We start from the raw sequence: 21,590 nt of genomic DNA, 5'->3' as shown, positions 1-21,590 counted from the left end.
AAGGTTATCCTAAACTACAATCAATTAATCATTGAAATTTAAAACCTTTGTAGGGGGAAACCTACCTGAGTTACACAGATGACACAAAAAATTCAAGTTTTAAATACTAGACTGATGGCAAGACTTCTATTTATGATACCATGAGAAAATTGGTCTTGCAATTGCTGGTGTCTAGCTGTGCTTACTGTAAATACCTTTTTTTTTTTTCTTTTTTTTTTTTTTTTTTTTTTTTTTAGGGGGGGGGGGCATTGGAACAATAATTTAATAGAATCAGTAAATGGTTAAAAAAAATTGGCTAATAATCGAATGACTATGTAGCTCAAAATAAATGAAAGTTACAATAAAAAAGTAATTTTGACTAATGGAATAAATGTTTAGTTTAAAATAACGCCAGTGAAAGAAAATACCTGGCGAATCAGTAAAAAAAAAAAAAAAAAAAAAAAAAAAGCCTAGCTTCCCTGGTCCACACTTAAAGTTTTAGCAGTAAATAATATTAAATGTTATTTTTCAGTTTATGCAGATATTATGGTACCATAATAAAGTAGTTTTTATACACATGAAATGAAACGGTACTTATAATAAAGTTTGAATGATGAGAAACTTGTGATTTGTGTTTAATGAGTAGTTTGTTAGATACAATCTTGTCTTTTGTGTGCTTGTGTTATTATGAATACTACTTATCAACACGTTTATGATTCATAACACAAGGGGTGAGGTTCTTTTGTCTATCTACTCATAAATATTCTAATACATAACTGGAGAAATTGTGTATTTATCACAAAAAGCCAGCAATGTCGGCAATGCTGAATATCAGCCAATCACATGCTCCCCATGCGTATGTGCCACCTCTTCACACGTGAGTCGACTGATGAAATGAAACCAGCTAGCATAGTCCCTTTCCGATCTGGGGGAAGCTTACGGATTTTTGTGTCCACCTTTTCATACTTTATTTCTATGCTGATACGAGTAAAATTTATGGGTAAATTTTATTTTTTCTCAGAATGAAAGTAGTGTCAGGCATGACAAGGACCTCTCAAACATGGCCTTATCAAGAACATGAAAACACAAATAGTACGTACTAGCCCAGGGGCCCTAAACAAAACTAAAATGTTAACAATGTCATATCTATGGTATCATAGGATTAACGATTAGAGATTATGCTTTCCACAAATTTTTTTACCATTAAATATTCGAAGAATGTAATATCTATATTAATTAATATCTTATAAAAAGCAAATACTATTTAAGCCATTGAATCATGACACTTTTTCTTTTTTATATAAATACAGCTACAGAGCACCAAACAAAAATCGGTACCTATTAGTGCTGACAAGCAAATGTATTTTTTCTAGGAAAATTGTCGTAGTTTCTTTAATCTATGTCATATCAATTCTCCAAACGTGGACATACTACTTACAAAAAAAAAATGCTCAACTATCAAGAGCAAATTATGGAATCATCTGTTCACAGATATTAAGTCTAACATAAAACAATCAAGATGTATGTAGAACCTTGAATAATCATGACATAAGTAATGTTCAATTTTACTTCAAGAGCTGAAACACTTTCAAAACCTGACACAGCTTCCTGTTGCTTTAGAATTACAATAAAAAAAATATTTTGAAACAAGTAAATAAGTTCACAATTTATGTCATCGCAGTAAGGAAGACAAATATGTATATATACTGCCAGTTAGCCTGGATTAAAGTTACCTGCCAGAGCGGGTAATACATAATGTCAATTTTAAAGATTTTCTTTTTACCATAAAAAGCCTTGTACTAATACTGACATTCGACAACACAGGCATGAAGCTAAGAAAATGAAATGATCAACAGGGAAGGTCTATATGATAAACCAAAAATATTACATTGGACCCCGTATTCGCGTTCTCCGGATTTGCTGATTTCTCTCTGTGCCATGTCTACCCATTATTTGTGGGGGATTTGCCTATTCGCGGGATTTTTCCGGGGAAAATAATCACTAATTAGTGTATTTTGATGTTATTTTCGTGACTAAATACATTTTTATGGTACAAAAATTATTTACCAATTTTCAAATACTAATACTATTGATTAATACTGTATTAGAAAGTTCAATAAGATTAAATGATATCACATAATAATAAAAATAGTAATTCTCTCTCTCTCTCTCTCTCACCTACAGAGATGTATGTTTTTTTTGTATGATAAATAAATGATTTACTATTTTCAAATATTAATATTAATGTATACAGCAATAATATCAATTCATTAGAGAAAATACTAATGTGAATTAGTAAGATTTTAGTTTATAAATTTGAAAAATTATGTAAGAATGAAGGAAATCCCAGTCTTCTGTCTCTAACTCCAGGTACTAAAGCTGTCAATTATCAAGTAATGGGACTGGAGGGGGAGGAGCTATTGTGTTGTTGCCAGCAAGTGTTCATCTAATTTCTCTCTCTCTCTCTCTCTCTCTCATTTACAGAGACTGGAGAATTTTTATAGTACATGTACTAAATGTTTTTAATACTTTCAAATAATAATAATAATAATAATAATATAACTGTAATTACAAAATTCATATGACGTGATAGTATTTTAAAGAAATACAATAATCTATCCATTTCACTCTTTAATTAAGGATAACTCCTCTCTCTCTCTCTCTCTCTCTCTCTCTCTCTCTCTCTCTCTCGCTCTCTCTTCTCCTCCCCTCTTCTCTCCTCCTCTCCCTCTCGTCCCCATCTCTCTCTCTCTCTTTTGCCACACAAGATATGTATGTCATAGTGGTAACTCCCTCCCCCTGTTTCACTGGAAGCATTATAAGTATTTTCTTTGAGAACACACACACACACACACACACACACACTCTCTCTCTCTCTCTCTCTCTCTCTCTCTCTCTCTTTTACCGACATAAAAGAATTTTTATGGTACTAGTATGTAGAATGTTTATTTATATTTTCTGTTGTTAATAATTAATAATAATAATAATAATAATAATAATAATAATAATAAAACTGTAATTACAAAAATCGTATGTGGTAGTATTTTAAAGAGATAAAAATGACCTTTCCATATCACTTGTAAGGATAACTCCTCTCTCTTACTGAGATGAGAGAATTTTTTTGGTAGATGCATATGTTTAATAATAATAATAATAATAATAATAATAATAATAATAATAATAAAATAATAATTAATTTCAAATGAAAATTCTTCCCTTCGTCTTTTTCTGTATCAGTTTCCCTACCTTCTCATAACTCCAGTGACGCTTGGAGCTGGGAAGCTGTCAAACATGTCAAGTAACGGTGCCATACAATGGTCAACGAATTTAATTATTTTTATGCAATCTCTCTCTCTCTCTCTCTCTCTCTCTCTCTCTCTCTCTCTCTCTCTCTCTCTCTCTCTTACTGAGATGAGATCATTTTTATGGTACATGTATGTAATAAGTTTATTATTAATATTTTCCAATAATAATACTATAAAATGTATAATAATAAGACTATATATAACTGTAACTACAAAATTCATATGTGAGTATCTTAAATACAATAATCTTTCCATTTCACTCTTTTAAATACTGTAAGGACAACTCTCTCTCTCTCTCTCTCTCTCTCTCTCTCTCTCCTCTCTTCTCTCTCCTCTCTCTCTCTCTCCTCTCGCTCTCTCTCGTCTCTCGCTCTCTCTCTCTCTCTCTCTCTCCTGCAAGTGTTAGAAGTATGTATGTATATACCTTTAATGGTACTAATGTTTAAGATTACTTTGAAATTATATTAATACAATCTCTAAGAATAATACATTAATATGATAATAATTTAAGGTAAATTTGATGTAGGATGTTACATAAGGTATAGAATTGGTGTTTCTATTTCTTCCTTCTTTTATCTCTCTCTCTCTCTCTCTCTCTCTCTCTCTCTCCTCTCTTCTCTCTCTCTCTCTCTGCAAAAGAACTGATATACAGACAAGCATAATTGTTCAGTCCTCTCTTTCTCTCTTCTCTGGAAAAGATAAATGTATTTATCGTAAGGAGTTATTCTCTCTCTCTCTCTCTCTCTCTCTCTCTCTCTCTCTCTCTCTCTCTCTCAATGTTATTGGCTGTTTATATATTTCTAATGGTAAAATGTTTATGATGACTTTGAAATTATATTAATAATACCAATTCAACGGTATATTTGATGTAGGATGATACTTTAAGTATACATTTGGTATTTGAACTTTCAAGATAGGCAGATATAGGCATTTTTAGAAGGGAGTTCTAACTATTCGCGGGTTTGAGCTATTCGCAGGGGTGCCTGGTACACATCCCCCGCGGATATGGGGAACACTGTATTAAGTAATTGCCAACACCACCAAAACATTAACGATCCCATAGATGATTTCAATGTGACCAAGCTGATCAAAAGAATTTATGGAAAACTCCAATTATGTACGTATCCTCCATTTTTTTTTTATAAGATTACTTATTACTGTGAACTATTAACACCATGACCTACAATTTAGGCCTACTGGTATTATTCCATGTAATGATGAGTATTTTAAACTGCAAATATTTCTTTCTTCATATCATGGACCAGTAGCTTCTCTCTTGTGAACCCCAATTTGGAAGCCTCTGCTCTAACAAAACCCTTACCATGGCTATACGTACTGTCTCATTACAGTCAATTAAGCACCCTTTACTCACTATTCACATCAAGAGTTCCCCAATGGAGTTTAAAATTTCAAAAGCCAGTTGTTCTTGCTGGTGTACTGAGCCAACCTGAATGTGGTTTTACCCACAAGAAATGCAAATTAAGGATGAATATATCATAGGTAGTCAAATTTTGAAGTGTTATTTTCAAACACCATTGCAATTTTGAAGAATTTCTACAAATAGATTTGACTTTGTATAATGTGTGTTTTGTATTTTCTGAAATTCTACAAAATGACAAATTTTTATTCAATTTGTATTTTTCATAGCTAACTAACCTGAGGTCTTGACAAAAGGATAAATCTTCTGGTGCCAGTTGGAAACTGGTTAAACAGGATAGACTCATACTTGGAGGGAGGTACGAGAATCCTGAACTGACTGCAAACGCGACCACCCTTTCCAGAAATGAGAGATTTGATATAGTATAGGTATCTAAAACAAGATCTGTTCAAGCAACAAACCAAGTTAGCCACAAAAAATGATATTGTTATGATACAATAAAGTTTCATACATACTTACCTGGCAGATATATACATAGCTAAGACTCCGTCGTCCCCGACAGAAATTCAAATTTCGCGGCACACGCTGCAGGTAGGTCAGGTGATCTACCGTCCTGCCCTGGGTGGCAGGATTAGGAACCATTCCCGTTTTCTATCATATTTTCTCTCTTCCACCTGTCTCCTGCGGGGAGGCTGGGTGGGCCATTAATCGTATATATCTGCCAGGTAAGTATGTATGAAACTTTATTGTATCATAACAATATCATTTTCATACAATCAACTTACCTGTCAGATATATACATAGCTGATTGACACCCTTTGGTGGAGGGTAAGAGACAGCTAACATGGAATAGACAGGTAAACAACCTATGTTGTAGGTATAAATAAACCTTGGTTCCTATCTGATAGGTGGTAGACTTCATATGGCTGTTGCCAAGGAGTCTGCATCACCTCAAGAAACTTTAGCGAGATATGTGATCTGTGGCCAAGAGTTCTTGTGGGTCTGCCGATGGGGTCTTATCCACTTACTCGGCAGAGCCTAAAAGGTACTTGTCAATGGGTGCTAATCCACTTATATGACAATACACCTATGCCTATTGGCATAACTAAGGAGCGCAACACCGATCCCGATCACCTGATCCTAACACGAGGGTTCGCGCTCAAATTGAAAAGAGTTATTCCCACACTCCTTTCAAAAACCCCAATAACTTCACTAAGTTAAATAACTTTAACTCAAAGTTAAGGATCAGTGTCGGCTCCTTATCCCAGTAACGTATCCGCAGAAACGTATAAACTAAAAGAGAAGGATCTCTCGTAGGTTAACTTGACATCCTTTGTGTAATGAGAAGTCAACACAGAGTTGCCTCTACTGTACAACACAGCTAATATGTCTTATATGACATATTGTTATGTAAAGAACAAGAATTTGCAAAAGCGCGCACTTCCTGCGCTTTTAATTCTCAGCTGTTTGAAGGAATCAAGTCACTATGAAGTGCTTAGATCTCCATGTTTCAAAGAAGACCAGGGCTTTCTTGAAATGGATCTCTCCCATCTGAAGCCTGAAGCCTGGCAGGAACCTCGCGCCTGGCTGGTGCTTCACTCTTGGTTGGAGCCTAGCGCTTGTCTGGTACCTCTCGCTTGACTGGCGCCTCTCCGCTGGTTGACGCCTCGCGCCTTAGCTGGAGATTCGCACCTGTCTGGCGCCTTGCGCCTCGCTGGCACCTCGCGCCTGGCTTGAGCTTCGCACCTAGCTGGCGCCTCACGCCTGGTTGGCTCCTCGCGCCTGGCTGGTGCCTTGCACCTGTTGGCGTTTCGAGTTTGCCTGATGTCTGGCTGACTCCTCGCTCCTGGTTCCAGGTTGGCTCTTTTTTAGCATCTGGAGCCTGGCTGGATCCCTCCCACTTGCTTGAACTTCTAGCTTGGTGGAGTCTCGAGGTTGCCTGGCGATGTACACATCGAACATTCTTATCTGTCCGATTTGTTCGCCTCTAGCGCATATGCGCCAGGTTGGAGGCCCGCTCTGTCTCTTCATCAGACAATGACATTACGCCAAGGTCTGGCTTGCGTTACATTGTCTGAAAGTCCTGAAGAATCACAATGGTTCATCAGGACAGGAGAAGAACGGAAGAAATTCTTCCACTCTGAGCTTTAGGCCTCTCCGGCAATGGGAGGTGATTGTATCCAGCTACATCTAGTAGACGATAGGAATCTAACAGTGCGAGAGATAAGAGTCTTTATCCGATGAGGATCCTTCGTGATTATTTCCTTTGCTAAAGAGATCTCTTCTGAAATGATGATGAGGTTTCTCGTTGCCGAATCTTCCCTATCCTTGCTCTAAGGAAGGGAAGGAGCCTGGAAGCCGAAGGTAACTCTGAGCTGAAATTGGGAGGACCCCTGATTTCTAGCTCTAATGTATCTCTCTCAATGTCTTCTGGGATCTATTTCGAGTCCTCCTCGTATTCAAAAGACTCAGTAGGAAAAATGTTTTAACCATTTCTTCTTTCGTAGAAGAAAACATAAGTATCCTGTCTGGACAACGAAACTTCTCTCCGAAATCGTAGAGTCAGGAATAGAGGGTTAAATTTATTTTAACAGACATATGCTGATAAAAAATCGTTGCCAAGTCTCCACTGAATAAGATGCGAGATTCCAATGCTCAAAAACTTCAATATTTTCTTGGCAGTTTAGGGCCAAGAGAAAACCAAGAATTCTCTCCTAAAATTTTCCAAGAAATTTTTATGAGGAGCAGTTCCATCTTGTCAGAACACGGAATCTGAGGCCCAAAATAGGATCCCATTCTAAGTATAAGATCTACCTTTATCGTATAGAGGTATTGTATAAGATCCCGAAGATCTTAATTCTCTGCTATCTCTAATACTCTTTGTCGAGACAGAGTATATCATTTACTGTATTCATTGAAAGCAGAAAATACAAAGGTGATACTTCCCCCTGAAAAGGAAGAAAACCACTATGTGGTTCACAGAGGTATCGGAAGAGGACAGTTTCCCCCTTCCATTTAGCACGATCTTCAGCCACTCTATGTTTGAAGGAATTATCAAGCTTCTCTTGAAAATCCTCTCATTCATGTTTACTTCTGGTCAGTCTGCACGCAGACAGACTCAGATTGGATAGGTTTTTCAGGTCCATTATTTATAATAGATTCCCATAAAATCTCTAATCTCTTAGAAAAACCCTTCCGACCCATGCTGAGAGAATAACGTGGCTTCTGTGAATCCAACCTCTCTATGGCCAAAATGAGGCATTCATCTTCTTCCTTTGACGCCCATTTATCTTAATATCTGTTAAGAATATATATAACTAGGGGAAAAAAGACTAAAGTTTTATTCCCCATTAACAGTAAAGATGGCGTATTGTTACCTTTTGTTCGAGAATAAGGCAGCAGTTTGTAGGAAGAAAGTCCTTACTACACCTCGCGAAGAGATCTATAAAGAAGGTTCTCTCAGACTTCACAACTCTTCCAATAAATGTTATACTGATGTTTAACAGTTATCGTTGATCGAGAAGGTTGTCTCGGAAGTGCAAACTGATACCACGAACCTCTTGATATCGTTTCGTTCCGTGTTCTTGTTCTCAATAGCTTCTATTTATAAACGGGAACAGTGGAGTAAAAAGAGAAATTCTCGATGTTCTTAGAGATAAGATAGAGACTGATGGACTTATAGGTTAATAATTCGCTAAATCGAGAAAAGATCCTGTTAGGTGAATCTTACGCTTCTGGCTTGCGCCGGGATGGAGCTATTAAAACGTATTATAGTCCATACAGGGACATCCTTCTGACACGAAAAGGATGTTTCCCATCGAACTCATCCATCTTCTCCTGAGCAAAAATCGATTCTAAAAAGATTATGCTGTCTTCATGCGTTTCTAAAAAGCATGAGATAATTATCTCATATCGTGCTCTGCCGTATAAGAATCCTTTATAAAGCTGCACATTTCAGGTAAACATCATTAATCTACAAAACCTATGTAAGGATGTTAAGAAACTGTAGTCTACTTCGGTGTGTGCATATGACTTGACCATACCGTAGTCTAAAGGATGATTTTCTTTTACATTCTTTCTTTCCTCCGAGGCCGAGGGAGAATGGAAAAATTTCTATCTTTGTAATACAATTTAGTGTTAGACGAAGGAGATCCTAACAAGAAGCAAGGATCAAAGAGAATCATTCCAGATTCCTATTACATGGACATAAAGCTGTAATGAAACGGGTTGCTAAGGTCTTGTAATCTGAAAGACCTGCACCCTCCTTGACTTCCTAGTCTATTATGTCTTCCATCTCTTGTTCCAAATGTTGGTAGAAGAGAGGGAGTCACCTAAGGAGAGAGCCTCTCTTCACAAAGAGAGGGACTATTTCTCCGAAACAAACCCTCATGACAGAGATGAAGTTGCTTAAGCGAACATTAATTCCCTGTCATGAGAAGATTGTTCTAGTTAGAAAACTTCCCACAGTCACAGTCCCTCCTGACATGGGCTACGGTCGCCTGTGCGACATCTTGTGTCCCTGTCAGGAAAACCAACTGATCTTGTGACAAATCTCAAAATAGGAGAGGCTTTGTGAAATCTATCTCCAAACACAAAGAAACTTGAGATCCTGGCGCCTGGCGTCTGGCTGACGCTTGGTTGGAGCCTTGGCTCCTCGCATGTGGAAGACGCCTCGCGCCTGTATGACGCCTCTCGTCCGCCGAGCGTCCTGGCTGACGCTTCGCGCTTGGCTGACTGCTCACATCTGGAAGACGCCTCGCGCCTGGAAGACGTCTCGCACTCAACTGGCGTCCTGGCTGGCGCCTAGTGCTTCGATGACGCTTCACGTCCGGAATAAGTCCTGGCTAGAGTCTCGCGTCTGGCTGATTCCACGCCTCTGTATGACGCCTCGCGCCTGGAAGACGCCTCACGTTTAGCTGGCGTCTTCTGTGTGACATCTTGTCTGGCATATGCCTCTCTCGCTCTCGAACTAGACCGAAAATCTTCCTCTACTTGTTTTAGAAGACGAAGCTTCATGTCTGAAAGACGCCTCGTTTTTGGCAGGAGAGAGAGGACGAGACTTCTTGATCGGAAGAGAAACGTCCTTCTTACGAGGAGGATGTCTAGCCATAACTCCTACCAAGGAGGCTAGCTTCTCTTGAACAGCCAGTAGGATACTCTTAGAAGCTTCTCCCGCGCCCTCTTCAATGGGAGGGGAGGGAGACCTCGTAGGAGTACGATCCGCTACGTCCATATAGGGGGACGTCGACACAACTTCACCTTCTTGATCGAGGAGGGAGCTTCATCAGTGAAGCGCTCTGGCTTGAGTTCAAAGAAGGTTCTTCCAAAGCCTTTTCAGGGGCTTGGAAAGATCCGAGTCTTTCCACCCTCATATAAGTGAAGGAGAAGCAGAAGAAGAGAAACACTCTCGCAGGACGCTTTTTCTGAAGCGGTCCTGAGCAGTCTGTTGTGAGAAAGATAATATCTTGCATCTTCAAGAAAATTCTTCGTATATGAAACTTCTTTCTCCTTATCCACCAAGACTCTTGATAGGTGCCTCGTCCGAGTTCTCAGAGACTTCTAGCGGACGGGATTCCAGAAGGAAGGGGTCCTCTTTCCGAGAAGGACCCTCCTTAGTACTCCAACCAACGAAGATATCTGCTGTAGTAACTTTCCCAGGATCTTCGCAGCTACTTCTTACTTCTCCGTATCCGATCTAGGAGGATATACTTCCGTAATACTTTCCGGGATATAATCCAGTTACTTAGAGATTTCTAAGAACTTTAGAAGGTCTCGAAAATTCGTCAGAACTTCCCCCTTTCCGATGAGGAATCGGATAACGAAATCACTATTATAGGATACCTTTCCAACGGTTATCCTTGGCAGTCTGGGACGCTACTACAGATCCTGCCGAGGGGACGCCCGACCGGAGGTGATTCTCTGAAACCTCCTTATGGCTTTCGACATTCCTTCTCCTCTGGGTTTGTGAGCTTGGAAGAGGTCTAGGCCTGAGAGCGAGACAGAGCCGATCGGGCGCACCCTCATTATTATAGGACGCCTTTCCAATGGCGAACTTGGCAGTCTGGGACGGGCTACAGAACCTGCCGAGGGGGCGCCTGACCGGTGGGGATTCTCTATAACCTCCGTAAGGCTTTCGACTTTCCTTCTCCTCTGGGCATGGGAGCTTGGAAGAGGTCTAGGCCTGGGAGCGAGACAGAGCCGATCAGACGCACCCTCCACTGCAAAGGGAAACACTAAAATCACTTCTTACCTTTCAATAGCTCGTATTTTGAGCTACATTCCTTTGTCTTCAAATTGCAATATGAATTTGAAGATTCTGTGAAGTAAGAAGGAGATGAGGATACAACACTACTAGTATTGTTAATGCTCTAACTGCTCGTTAGTACGAGAGCTATAAAAACTTCTAAAGGAAGCGAAACTAATTCTATTTATTCTGACTTCCTCAAGAAGGAAGTTAGCTTAAACTTCCTCAATCAATTTTAACATTTACTACACGTTATTAATGAATAAATATTAAAATTTTCCTTTTGCAAACTATGTGAGTGTGTACCGAAAAGTTCGGTAGTTACACGTAAACAATTCTTCGAAATTTTTGAAGCCAAAGTTAATCAAACAAATTAATATGCGTATGCCGAACCAAAGACCCAGTACTTCCCTGCAAAAGATAGCCCAGAAGATCGATGGCAATGAAATCCAAAAATCAAGTCAGAAGGAACTGCAAACGTTGTTTACATTCCAAGCGACAGAGAAAATATGATAGAAAACGGGAATGGTTCCTAATCCTGCCACCCAGGGCAGGACGGTAGATCACCTGACCTACCTGCAGCGTGTGCCGCGAAATTTGAATTTCTGTCGGGGACGACGGAGTCTTAGCTATGTATATATCTGACAGGTAAGTTGATTGTATGAAAATGGGTTTTTCACCACTCCTCACTCCCTTTGCTGGAGAAAGGGGTTGAAGCTACTAAGAAGCAGATTTGTATGTTGTATGGAACATAAAAAGTGCTGTAACAGTATGGCTGCAACACTCACCTCCATCAAGCCAGTTCCAATGCATATGTCTATTCTTCAAATTGCTCATAGGTATGAAGAAAGGAGGAAAGGGAAAGAAAAGAGACCATTCATCTCTCTCATTCCCTACTCCACACAATCATCTTAGGCAAGATACAAAATGTCCCAACAGGGGCACTGGATAAGTTACACTTGTTGAACAGCCACCAGTGGACCCAAAGAAAAAGTGTCCAAGGATCTGTGGGCGACATCCTTCAGGAACCAGCATTCAAAATCCTATGAACAGATACTAAGTACTAGTTCTAAAATGTCAGGGAGGAATCTAATCCTCTGATGTCATGCACTTCTGCATGCACCTAATTAGTGACAGAACTTGACGATGAGTAGGCTTGCCTCTCGTGTAGTGAGTTAAATGAAAGAGTATTCTAGGACACATCTTCTTGACCTGGCTTGTGTTAACAAAGTCTACGACACCTAAGCTCTAAGTGACGAGCCCTTCAGATAACAATGCAGTGCTTTGATGGTTCAAAGCAGAATCTCTTGAAAGTTACTGATAACAAACTCCACACCTTATGGAACAGAAAAGGGGGCAAAGCTGTCATTGTGAACCTTGGGATTCTGGGTCTAGTCAAGAATTATGGGACAAATTTGAAAGCTATTGACACCAACCCATTGTGAGTCTACGTATGTCATAAGGCTGACCCTGGAGCCCTCCAACTCTTCCAAGGAAGCCAAAGTCAGAAGGAAAACTGTTTCCAAAGTCAGTTTCCTGTAAGACGAATGATGCAAGGGCTCGAAGAAGGAGCTTGAGTGAGACTACTCAGAACCAGAGTAAGATCCCACATAGATCTTAGTTTCCTAGGTGAACAAAACCACTCAAAAGGTCTTGAACCACATAGAATATCCTCAGGGCGAAGTGATGCCCACATCCTTCAGATGAACTCACAAGTCAGATCTGTACTCTCACGCCAGTAAAAATAGAAAGAATTTCCTCTGGTCTGAAACATATCCAGAAGAACTTGTCTGCTGAACAAAAGCTCTTGAGAGGAGAGAAACCCTTTTGCTGACTCCAATCACAACACCAGATGGCTCATCTTATAAAAGGCTGACGAAGATCCTCTGAAGTAGCCGTATATCAGTCGCTGCTCCGCATGAAAGATCTCTCACTTGAAAGTGATACTGGACAGACTCTAAACAGGAAAAGATAAAGATCCTACCGATTGGTGGTATGCCTCCATACAAGACTGGCAAAGAAGATTGTTGCTAAGGCAGCATCTCTCTCGGCCACTGGGGCCACAAGGAGCTACTGGGGTCATCATAAGACTCTGGAGCCTAACGATGGAGTTCCTCTTCATTCACCCCTCCGGATCTGCTTCTGTACTCGGACACCTCCTCCAAAGGTTGGGGTGCTCATCTCGAAGAGCTCCTGGCTTTGGGGGCATGAAGAGCACAGGACAAACAACTTCCCATCAACGTGTTGCGTGTTGAGTTGATGGCAGCTTTCCTGGGTCTTTAGGATATTCATGAGAGGGAGGTGGGGAACTCTGTCATTCAACCTCCCAGAATGTTCCTAGTATTCAGAGGGGAGTCCACCGCCCCAGCGAACAGATCTAGGACCATGAACAGTAGCCTAGACCTCTAGCTCCCTGTTGAACTGAGTAACGAACAGTAGCCTAGACCTCTAGCCCCCTGTTGAACTGAGTAATGAAGAAGAGGTCTACTGGGTCTTCTCCAAGTAGGCAGAGAGACAAAAGGATTACCCAAGGGGAGGTCTTATGATAATATGCTCTACGCAGATAAATTCTAAATATCCTACAGTCAACTTGTGCACTGACAAAGTAATTGCACTGTATACAGAGATGTCCTCGCACTGCCAAAGGAACATGCACTCCCAACAAAGGAAACATCCAATGAGGTGATCCCCTATGATGACATACGTTCAGTATGCTACTCCTTAGAGATGTCCTATGATGATAGGACACGGCCCCCCACCCCACCAGCCCCTTTGACTAAGGAACCAGCATGGAGACGTTCCTGAGCAACAGAGCAATGCAAAAGACGGATCTTAACTCCTGCAGAGACAAAAACTACTAGGATATATTGAGATAGGTCTGGTTACTTGGATATAAAGAGTAGGTTTAGCTAGGAATTGTACCCAACTTAACCTAACCCAATCCCAACCTCTTGAAGAATGAAAAATCTTGCAGAAATGAAGCAGAACATGCTCTGGGAAATAAAAAAAGCAGGTCTGCTAGATTTGGATGGAACAATTAAGTTTGAACTAGCTAAGCTACACCTAAAACTCAACCACCTAGGGTAGGCTAAGTTGGTAGGTACAGGTTCGAACTAAGATGGAAATGTTAAGTTCAAACTAGCTATGCTAGGCTAGCCTAGGCTAAGAACCCAACCACTTGCTAGGCTAACAAGTCAACCACTTAGGTTAGGCTAAGAGGGAAAGAAAGGTTTGAACTAACTAAATAGGCTAGCCTAAGTTCGTAAAGGGAAGTAATTCTTCGTCCTAACTTCGTCCTGAAGTCTTCTTGGTCTCAACTCAAGTACCTAACCAGTATGAAGTTGAAAAATAATTCTACTCGCACCAAGAAAATGCTTAGTACGATCTGAATCAGACCCTGTTTCATAAGCAGGTGTAAGGATGAATGGTTCCACGGAACTTCACTGTAAAGAAAATCAACCTATTGACCAACTACGTATATCTACTTGTGTTAAAGTTTCAGTGTTAAGTCAATATTCTCGTTGGAACAATCCAAATTGTAAAACGATGAAACAAGAGGATGGGTCAACACAACGACTGTAAATTCCCCATTAGTAAAGGTTGTATGGGCCTGACTGAACGAATCCACTGACTTGTTGTGAAGGACACAACAGTTGGAGATCTCGTATGGTGATGACATGGAACATCTATCAGATGTTATCAAGGGAATGCCCATCAGTCGTCTGCTGTGGCCAAAAGGCATTGCACAGATGTGATGAATGGCTGTGGGCTGGGTCAGTGGTTTGCTAGAGGACACTGCACAAACGTGGTGTGGCAGGTTGAATGTATGTTTTGATCCTGAGCATTCAAAATATGGCAAGCCCATTGGACACCAACAGGGCAACATTCGTGACCAAAAAGCATTGCATAGTGATGTCATGATCTGCAGCTGTCTAGTTATGTACATGCATCCATCACTGGCCATGAAGAATCACGTACGGAGAAACAGAAGCACAAGCACAACACCTTCGCCTTGGCGAATCATAGCCACTGACTGAAAGGCGAACGAACGTAGGGCCTCATAGGAGAATGAGACAAGAACGCCTTGGTTTCTTGGAAACTGGAGAAAGCCCTCTCTGTCTTTCAATTACGTATAGCCAAAGGAACGTGTCCTCCATGAGCATCATGGGCGTCACTTGAAACACATCATCAATGGGAACTTCATCACAGGCTTCACCTGAAAACACATCCGTGGCCATGAACAACAGGCGAGGAAATCCTGGATCTAGTAGGTGAACAAGACTTAAAATGACTTCTGAGAGGTAGAAGGACAATGATCAACTCCACAGGAACATGTATGTGTATGTCAAGGGTAGACACGTCCATGAGTGAAAGACGACGACACATCTCTAGAGTAAATAAGTCTAGGGCAAGTATCACATCTGTGTAAGATTGGAACTTGGGTAACTAAGTTGTGTGAGAGAGCATCTAGGCGACAATGCCTATGCTGATAACACATCCCTGAGCGTCCAAAATCTCTCAAGCGAAGCAAAGGAAACTTCATCAACTCTGGCTGGGATGTTGTTGAATCTTCACGGTTACTTCAAACTAGAGATAAACGATGAATCAGAGTTGTGAACAAAACCGAGTGTAGGATACATCCTTCAGAGTCTTCGATTTCAACAAAATCAAAGAACACAGATGAGCTATCAAGTCATGAACAGGACGATGGTTGGTTGCTCTCTCTACCAAAGTGTTTGAAGAAACAAGGGAGAAGATACTAGTTTGGGAAAATCCCAGAAATTAATATCAGAGACTCTGATTACCTCTCCAACTCTCCTACAGCAACCGGAGGGCCTCACTAGCACACGTACAAGTGAAAAAGGTGAAGAATTACCAAGAAATTCCAACATCTAAGGCAGGGAAGACAGGTGGAACTTCTCTTGAAACGCAGAGTCTGTCGAAACTATGTCATCATCAAAATTAGCCATGAAGTCTCAAGCCCACTCATGATGTCACACAGCAGACTACTTTTACAAAAGAAAAAAGATTGTGTGTAAGAGCAGATTAAACATATTCAAACAAAATTGTAACATGTTTATTAACGACATGTTTATTAACCAAGGCGAACATCATCGGATGATGAAACATCAGAGGGAGACAAGACACCACAGAAGTAGACAAAACCACATCGGAGAAATCGTCTGTAAGACTGGTACCCCTGCAGGATGACATAAACTTCGCAAGCCAGCAGGTAGAAGGGGCTCCAAGGCTCAAAAGGAACAGACTATTGTCAGGACAGACTGGGTTCTAAACAGCACCGACAAGCATACCAAAATTTAGTGAAGTGGCAACTCTGGCCGAAGGAAGCGAATGCTGAGGGGCTCCCAAGATCTGAATGGAACAAACATATTCATCTGTAATGGATAAGGGAAGGGAGTGAGCTGTACAACTCATGCCCACCTTCCCCCCTACCCACCCCAAATCATGGGAAAGAGAAGAGATAGAAAATCCTCACTGGTCTTCAGCAAGCAGTCGGGACCAACGTAATTGAAGATCTTCCACCATCAAAATTTGTGTTGATGAAGTGAAGGAACACTCCTGTGATAGGTAAGACAAATCCTTGCACATGAACCTTGTCTGCAACACAAACACTTAACATCTTGAATGTTACAAACCACACAAAATCTTTAAGACTAAAACATTACTACGTCCCCAGAAATTGTGTCGTAAGATATCATTGAAATGTTTTGCCATAATTGTTTCAACATATACCCCAAACAATATTTCAAATTTCAAAAATTGAACAAGATGTAGCTAACAATGGAACAAGATGTAGCTAGCCCCTCTCTCCCTGAAGGGGCAATATTCCCCCTTGAGAGAGACAGAGCAGCATTATGCATAACAGCAGAAGAAGAAGCAGTAGGAATAGGCCTGAAGCCCATCTACTGCAAGTTGCATCTGTCCCAGAGGAAGCGTGAACAAGGGAATCCTGGAACACCATAACAAAAACGTTGACACTCATGGGACTTCTTAGGCTGGATAGAAGAGTAATAAGAAACAACAGTACGGGCTTAGGTAGAAAAAAACCAGCTTGGGAAGGAGAGCAAACTGAACCTCCGCTCTCCGAGGCAGTTGAAGAAAGACTAAATGCATCACCAGGTTCACACGTGGTCGATGGATGACCAGTCTCCAAACTCTTCTATGCTTAGATTCCAGATTCCAAAGATACCTTATATATTCTTCTATACCGTAGATTCCAGATTCCATAGATTCCTTATATTAAAATCTTTTAGTTTTTTTTTTAACTGGTTTCCAGCTGGCACCAAAATTTTTATCCTACTGTTAAGACTGAAGGTTTGTTCTGCATATGAACAATATGATTTTACTATGTTTAATGTCTGTACATTAAAAACTACGTAAACTGCATTCTTATTGCATTTTTTCATTAAAAAACCTTCAAATATTGATTATTTTGCATTTTTGGTGTCATATTTCTTCTGCCCGATCAGTGTTGTAGGCGTCGTAACCCTGGAACATGTGTCATAACCCTGGAAATAATTTCTGATGAATATAATTGAAAGCGCTTTAACCTCGGAACGTAGTAAGCCGAACCCGTTGTAACCCGGGGACTGCCTGTAAATGGGTAATAGGGATGTGACCTACCTAAACCACATCTATGGGGCTGGGTCCTTACCTGAACCCAGAGGGGCTTTGCATCCCTTAAACTAACCTGAGGCACTGTAAATTAAAATTAGGCACAGGATATTGGTACAGTAGCTGTATCCCGATCTCAGTAGATATTGATACGGCAGTGAATTGCGCATGCGTCAATTTCAGACTTCCTGCCGTATAAATAACATACTGTGGTGGGGGTACGGCAGATTCTGTCAGTGGTGCCGTATTGCGGTCTTGACTTGCCGTAGGTACGGCAGTTAGCTGTATCCGTTTACCAGTTTGCTAATCATACTGTATTATGTGACCAGAGTTCTGCGTGTAGGCGGGACAGTCCCGCTTTTTGAACATCTGTCCCGCCTTTTTTCAAGTTAGCAAAATGTTACCCAGCCCTTTTGTTTTGTTTTTGTGAGTTTGGTCCCGCTTTTTTGTGCTACAAAAACAAAACTATCCCTATTTTAATGGAATAGTGCTGAAATTTTGTTTAATTTTGCCATTTCACTAGCTGGTAACTTCTATCGCCTTCTCCAACAGCTGTAATTACTTGATTTGGCCGTTTACCAGAGGAGCGACTTTGGTAGTTTTCCTTACCACCATGAATACAGCAGAGCATGATTTCTGTGTATTTCAAATCCTCTTTGAGTCTCCTATTCGGAGTTCTTTTCAGGGCCCATTCGATCATTCTTGACCTAGGTATATACAGTTTGGTATTTCTGTAGAAGCATTCCACATCATTCATCCCCGCAAGTACAAAAGCCACAAGGAATTGGGGCGTCAAATGTATTTCGCCATGTTTAGTACAAGCCCCGGGGGTTTAATTACAGTCATCCGAATAAAATATTACTTAAAATTCTTTTTCAGGAGGTAAAACTGCATAGAAACACTGCAACTGTCATAGTCTAGGCTGCCGCGGAGTAGTAATATAGATCTACCTACAATTTTTGAAAGTTTGAGTCTTCATATATGTCTATGGCTTCTTTCAGCTCATTAAAGCCTGAAAACATTTGTTTTTCGGCGAGAACTAATGTATTATCCCACGGTTCATACTATTCCGTCGCCATTTTTCTTGCTATCACTGATATACCTGAGGCCGTAAACAAGGGTTTACGCATGTGCAACTCACTGCCGTACCAATATCTACAGCGAAAGGAGTACGGCTGCCGTACCAATAGTATCCAGTTCGTTAAAATTAATAAGGCAGTGAGTGGCGTGTGGCCAAGCCCAACCAAATTATACCTAACTTACGATGGAAAGCACAAATAACATAAACCTTGGTCATCAGGTCCTTACTTGCCTTGTGCAATTTTATTACTTCATGGACATTCAATAAATGTTAACTTCACATGATCAACCCCAAAACCTCGGTCTTCCACTTTGATTCCCCATAATTGAGGGATATCTTTATACTATTAATTTGTTACCAAAATGAACACCAAAAATGTTCAAATCATGCTAAAAACAACTCATAAAACAAATGTGCACCAGTGAAACCATAACTATGAACTGAAGATTTTTTTGCAATGAATTCCTGAATTACAAATCCCCTTTAACTGATGAAATTTACAACAAGATAATCGACCAGGTTTCAGCATAGTCCATGCACCCACATTTCCCATGAAAATAACCAAAGACATTCCAAATATGATACTCCCACAATGCACTGGGCTAAACAGATAACAAAAAAATTTTGTGAGTTCCACTACCTTGAACATAAAAACATAACACAGAAAAAGTCACAGGCTAGCATATGGCTAGTAGCTTGATAATTACGCCTTCCACCAGGCCTCTTAAAGAGCTTTATTGTAATTAAACTGAATAAGTAGTAGTATATAGTACATAAAAATCATAAACATTTTTCTCACTGCAAAAATAAAATTAACAGACCAGCTGTCAAAGTGAAAATTAGGTTGCTTAGATCATAACAAATAGTCAAATTAGTCATTCAAAAAAGTTACAAGAGCACTACTATTCAATGATTTGGTGATTGGTCACTTAAACCTTTCTCTTGATTTGTACTTGGGAAGCAATATGAAGGAATAAAGGTTCCAATTTACTATGCCCTGACTGACATTGAAGTTCTTTTGTTTGCTAAAACATATGCAAGCTGTTTCTAACAAATTTCGTCAGAATGTCTTTTTCCTTGAATTAGGTATTACCTATATTTCTGATTTGTTCCAAAAGATAGAACAGCCACAATTTAGCACATGTAAATTGACAGCAGAGTTTGGAGAATTTGTTCTTACGCAATAGCTTAGTATCGATGTTGGGAATTTCTCTTAGCGATATATATTTGCTGGTTTGTCCCAGCCTACCTATATGTGGGAAATTTGTTTCACTCAGTGGGAAGATTGAAGGAATATACTCTACAAAATTACGAGGGTAAAATTCCTTCCACTGAGTGTTCTCTAGTAATATATAGTAAATGGTATAAAACGGGCTGTTAAGCACACAATTCTTCCGTGCGCCTAACGTGTTTTTAGACTTGTGCCAGAAAATCCAAAGGATTAATAATTGCTTTGTAAGTTTAAGTAGGCTAGTTAAATTCAGGTAAGAGTAATTTAGGTAAATGCAATTAATCTAATAAGGACTATGAATAAATTAAACCAAGGCCATAAAATTCCCAGGGCAGTTCAGTTTGGTCCCAGAATTCAATTAAGTTTCAACCCGGTTAAAGTAAAATTAAGGTAAACTAATCCCAAATAGTAATGCTAAATAAACAGAAAGACCTAATTTTGACTAAATTTTTTACTACGCCCATGTAATTATATAAACCCCTGTAACATTGTTCAATCTGAGTCTATGCCTAATTAACTCTCACAAACTCCAATATTACAACACCCGAACTACGTAATAGGGCTCAAAATTTAGTTAAGGTAAAGAAAACAGTGTATTACGTCTTAAATATGGCAATTTGTCGAAAATTGCATTTTTCCTAACTATACAAACCTGAGGTCCTTTAACAATAGGAAGTAGCTAGTGGCAGCTGGAATGGTCGTAAGCTTCAAACAAGGGGAGAACGGTAGTTAACTGCTTGTCCAACAGTGCGTGCGCCGCGCGCCTGAGAGGTGAAGAATCACTTTTGCTTTAGGCCCATGCAAAAAAATGCAGAGTGAGGGGTGGCATGAGGTGGAACTATATGTAAAGGACCTCAGGTTTGTATAGTTAGGAAAAATGCAATTTTTGACAAATTGCCATTTGTTCCGACACGAATACAAACCCTCGGTCCTTTAACAATAGGAAGACTCACTTCTTGGTGGGAGGAATCTGAGTCTTTTTGGTGAACAGACTGGTGTTCGTCCAACCTTGGAATGCCTCCCTGGTCGTAAGAGCGAGGGAGGGATCCAAGCCTCTGTCCGATTGATCGGGGTGTGCACCGCAGGATCAATGGTCAGACCTCTGGGCCAAGTACTAAGAGAGAGGCAAGCGTATCTCTTCGTATCAGCAAGCAAGAACTTGTTCCTGTTTGCAAGAGGCAACATAAAGTATGGGTTTGTCTCAAGCTGGCATCCACTTCCTCCCCCTTGTTGGAGGAAGTGGTGGATATATGCTCCTATCCCTAGTGAAAGGGATAGGATGGGGCTCTGTTGAGTAGCTCACCTGCATCGTCCTTATCCAGCAGGGTGACGACTGTGTCCCTCTACCCACAGGTAGAGGGGAAGAAAAAGATGTGAAGAGGAGCCAGTCACACTCTCATTCACTCATCCATTCTTACAGTCACACCAGGACTCAATGCTGATCAGCCTGCGAGGGTCTGGGTTCGCTACACAACGTGTTGAGCAGCCACCACGGGTCCCAAGGAAAAAGATCCAAGGACCTGTGGGCAATATCCCGAAGGTAGAAGGAGGTGCATGTGGTCTGGTTGGACCAGACCCCTGCCTTCAGTACCTGCGCCACAGAGAAGTTCTTGCGGACAAAGCAGCATCTCCTTCGCATCGAAGGCGGTGAAGTCCATTAGGGAGGGGATTGTGAAGGACTCGAACCGATCGTCAGGGACCAAAGGGTTCTGAGTCTTCGCTACGAAGTTCGGTAC

General features: G+C 40.5%; 1 long non-coding RNA gene across 1 annotated transcript in view; it reads right to left on the bottom strand.

Annotated features, from left to right (window-relative positions):
• The window catches only part of LOC135197938 (uncharacterized), a 102,900-nt gene that overhangs the window by 21,594 nt on the left and 59,716 nt on the right, over positions 1–21,590 (bottom strand). The window lies entirely within an intron of this gene.

Source organism: Macrobrachium nipponense, chromosome 21 (genome assembly GCF_015104395.2).
Source record: "Macrobrachium nipponense isolate FS-2020 chromosome 21, ASM1510439v2, whole genome shotgun sequence".
NCBI lineage: Eukaryota > Metazoa > Arthropoda > Malacostraca > Decapoda > Palaemonidae > Macrobrachium > Macrobrachium nipponense.
The sequence above is the reverse complement of the archived record's forward strand: the minus strand, read 5'-3'. Positions and strand labels throughout refer to the sequence as shown.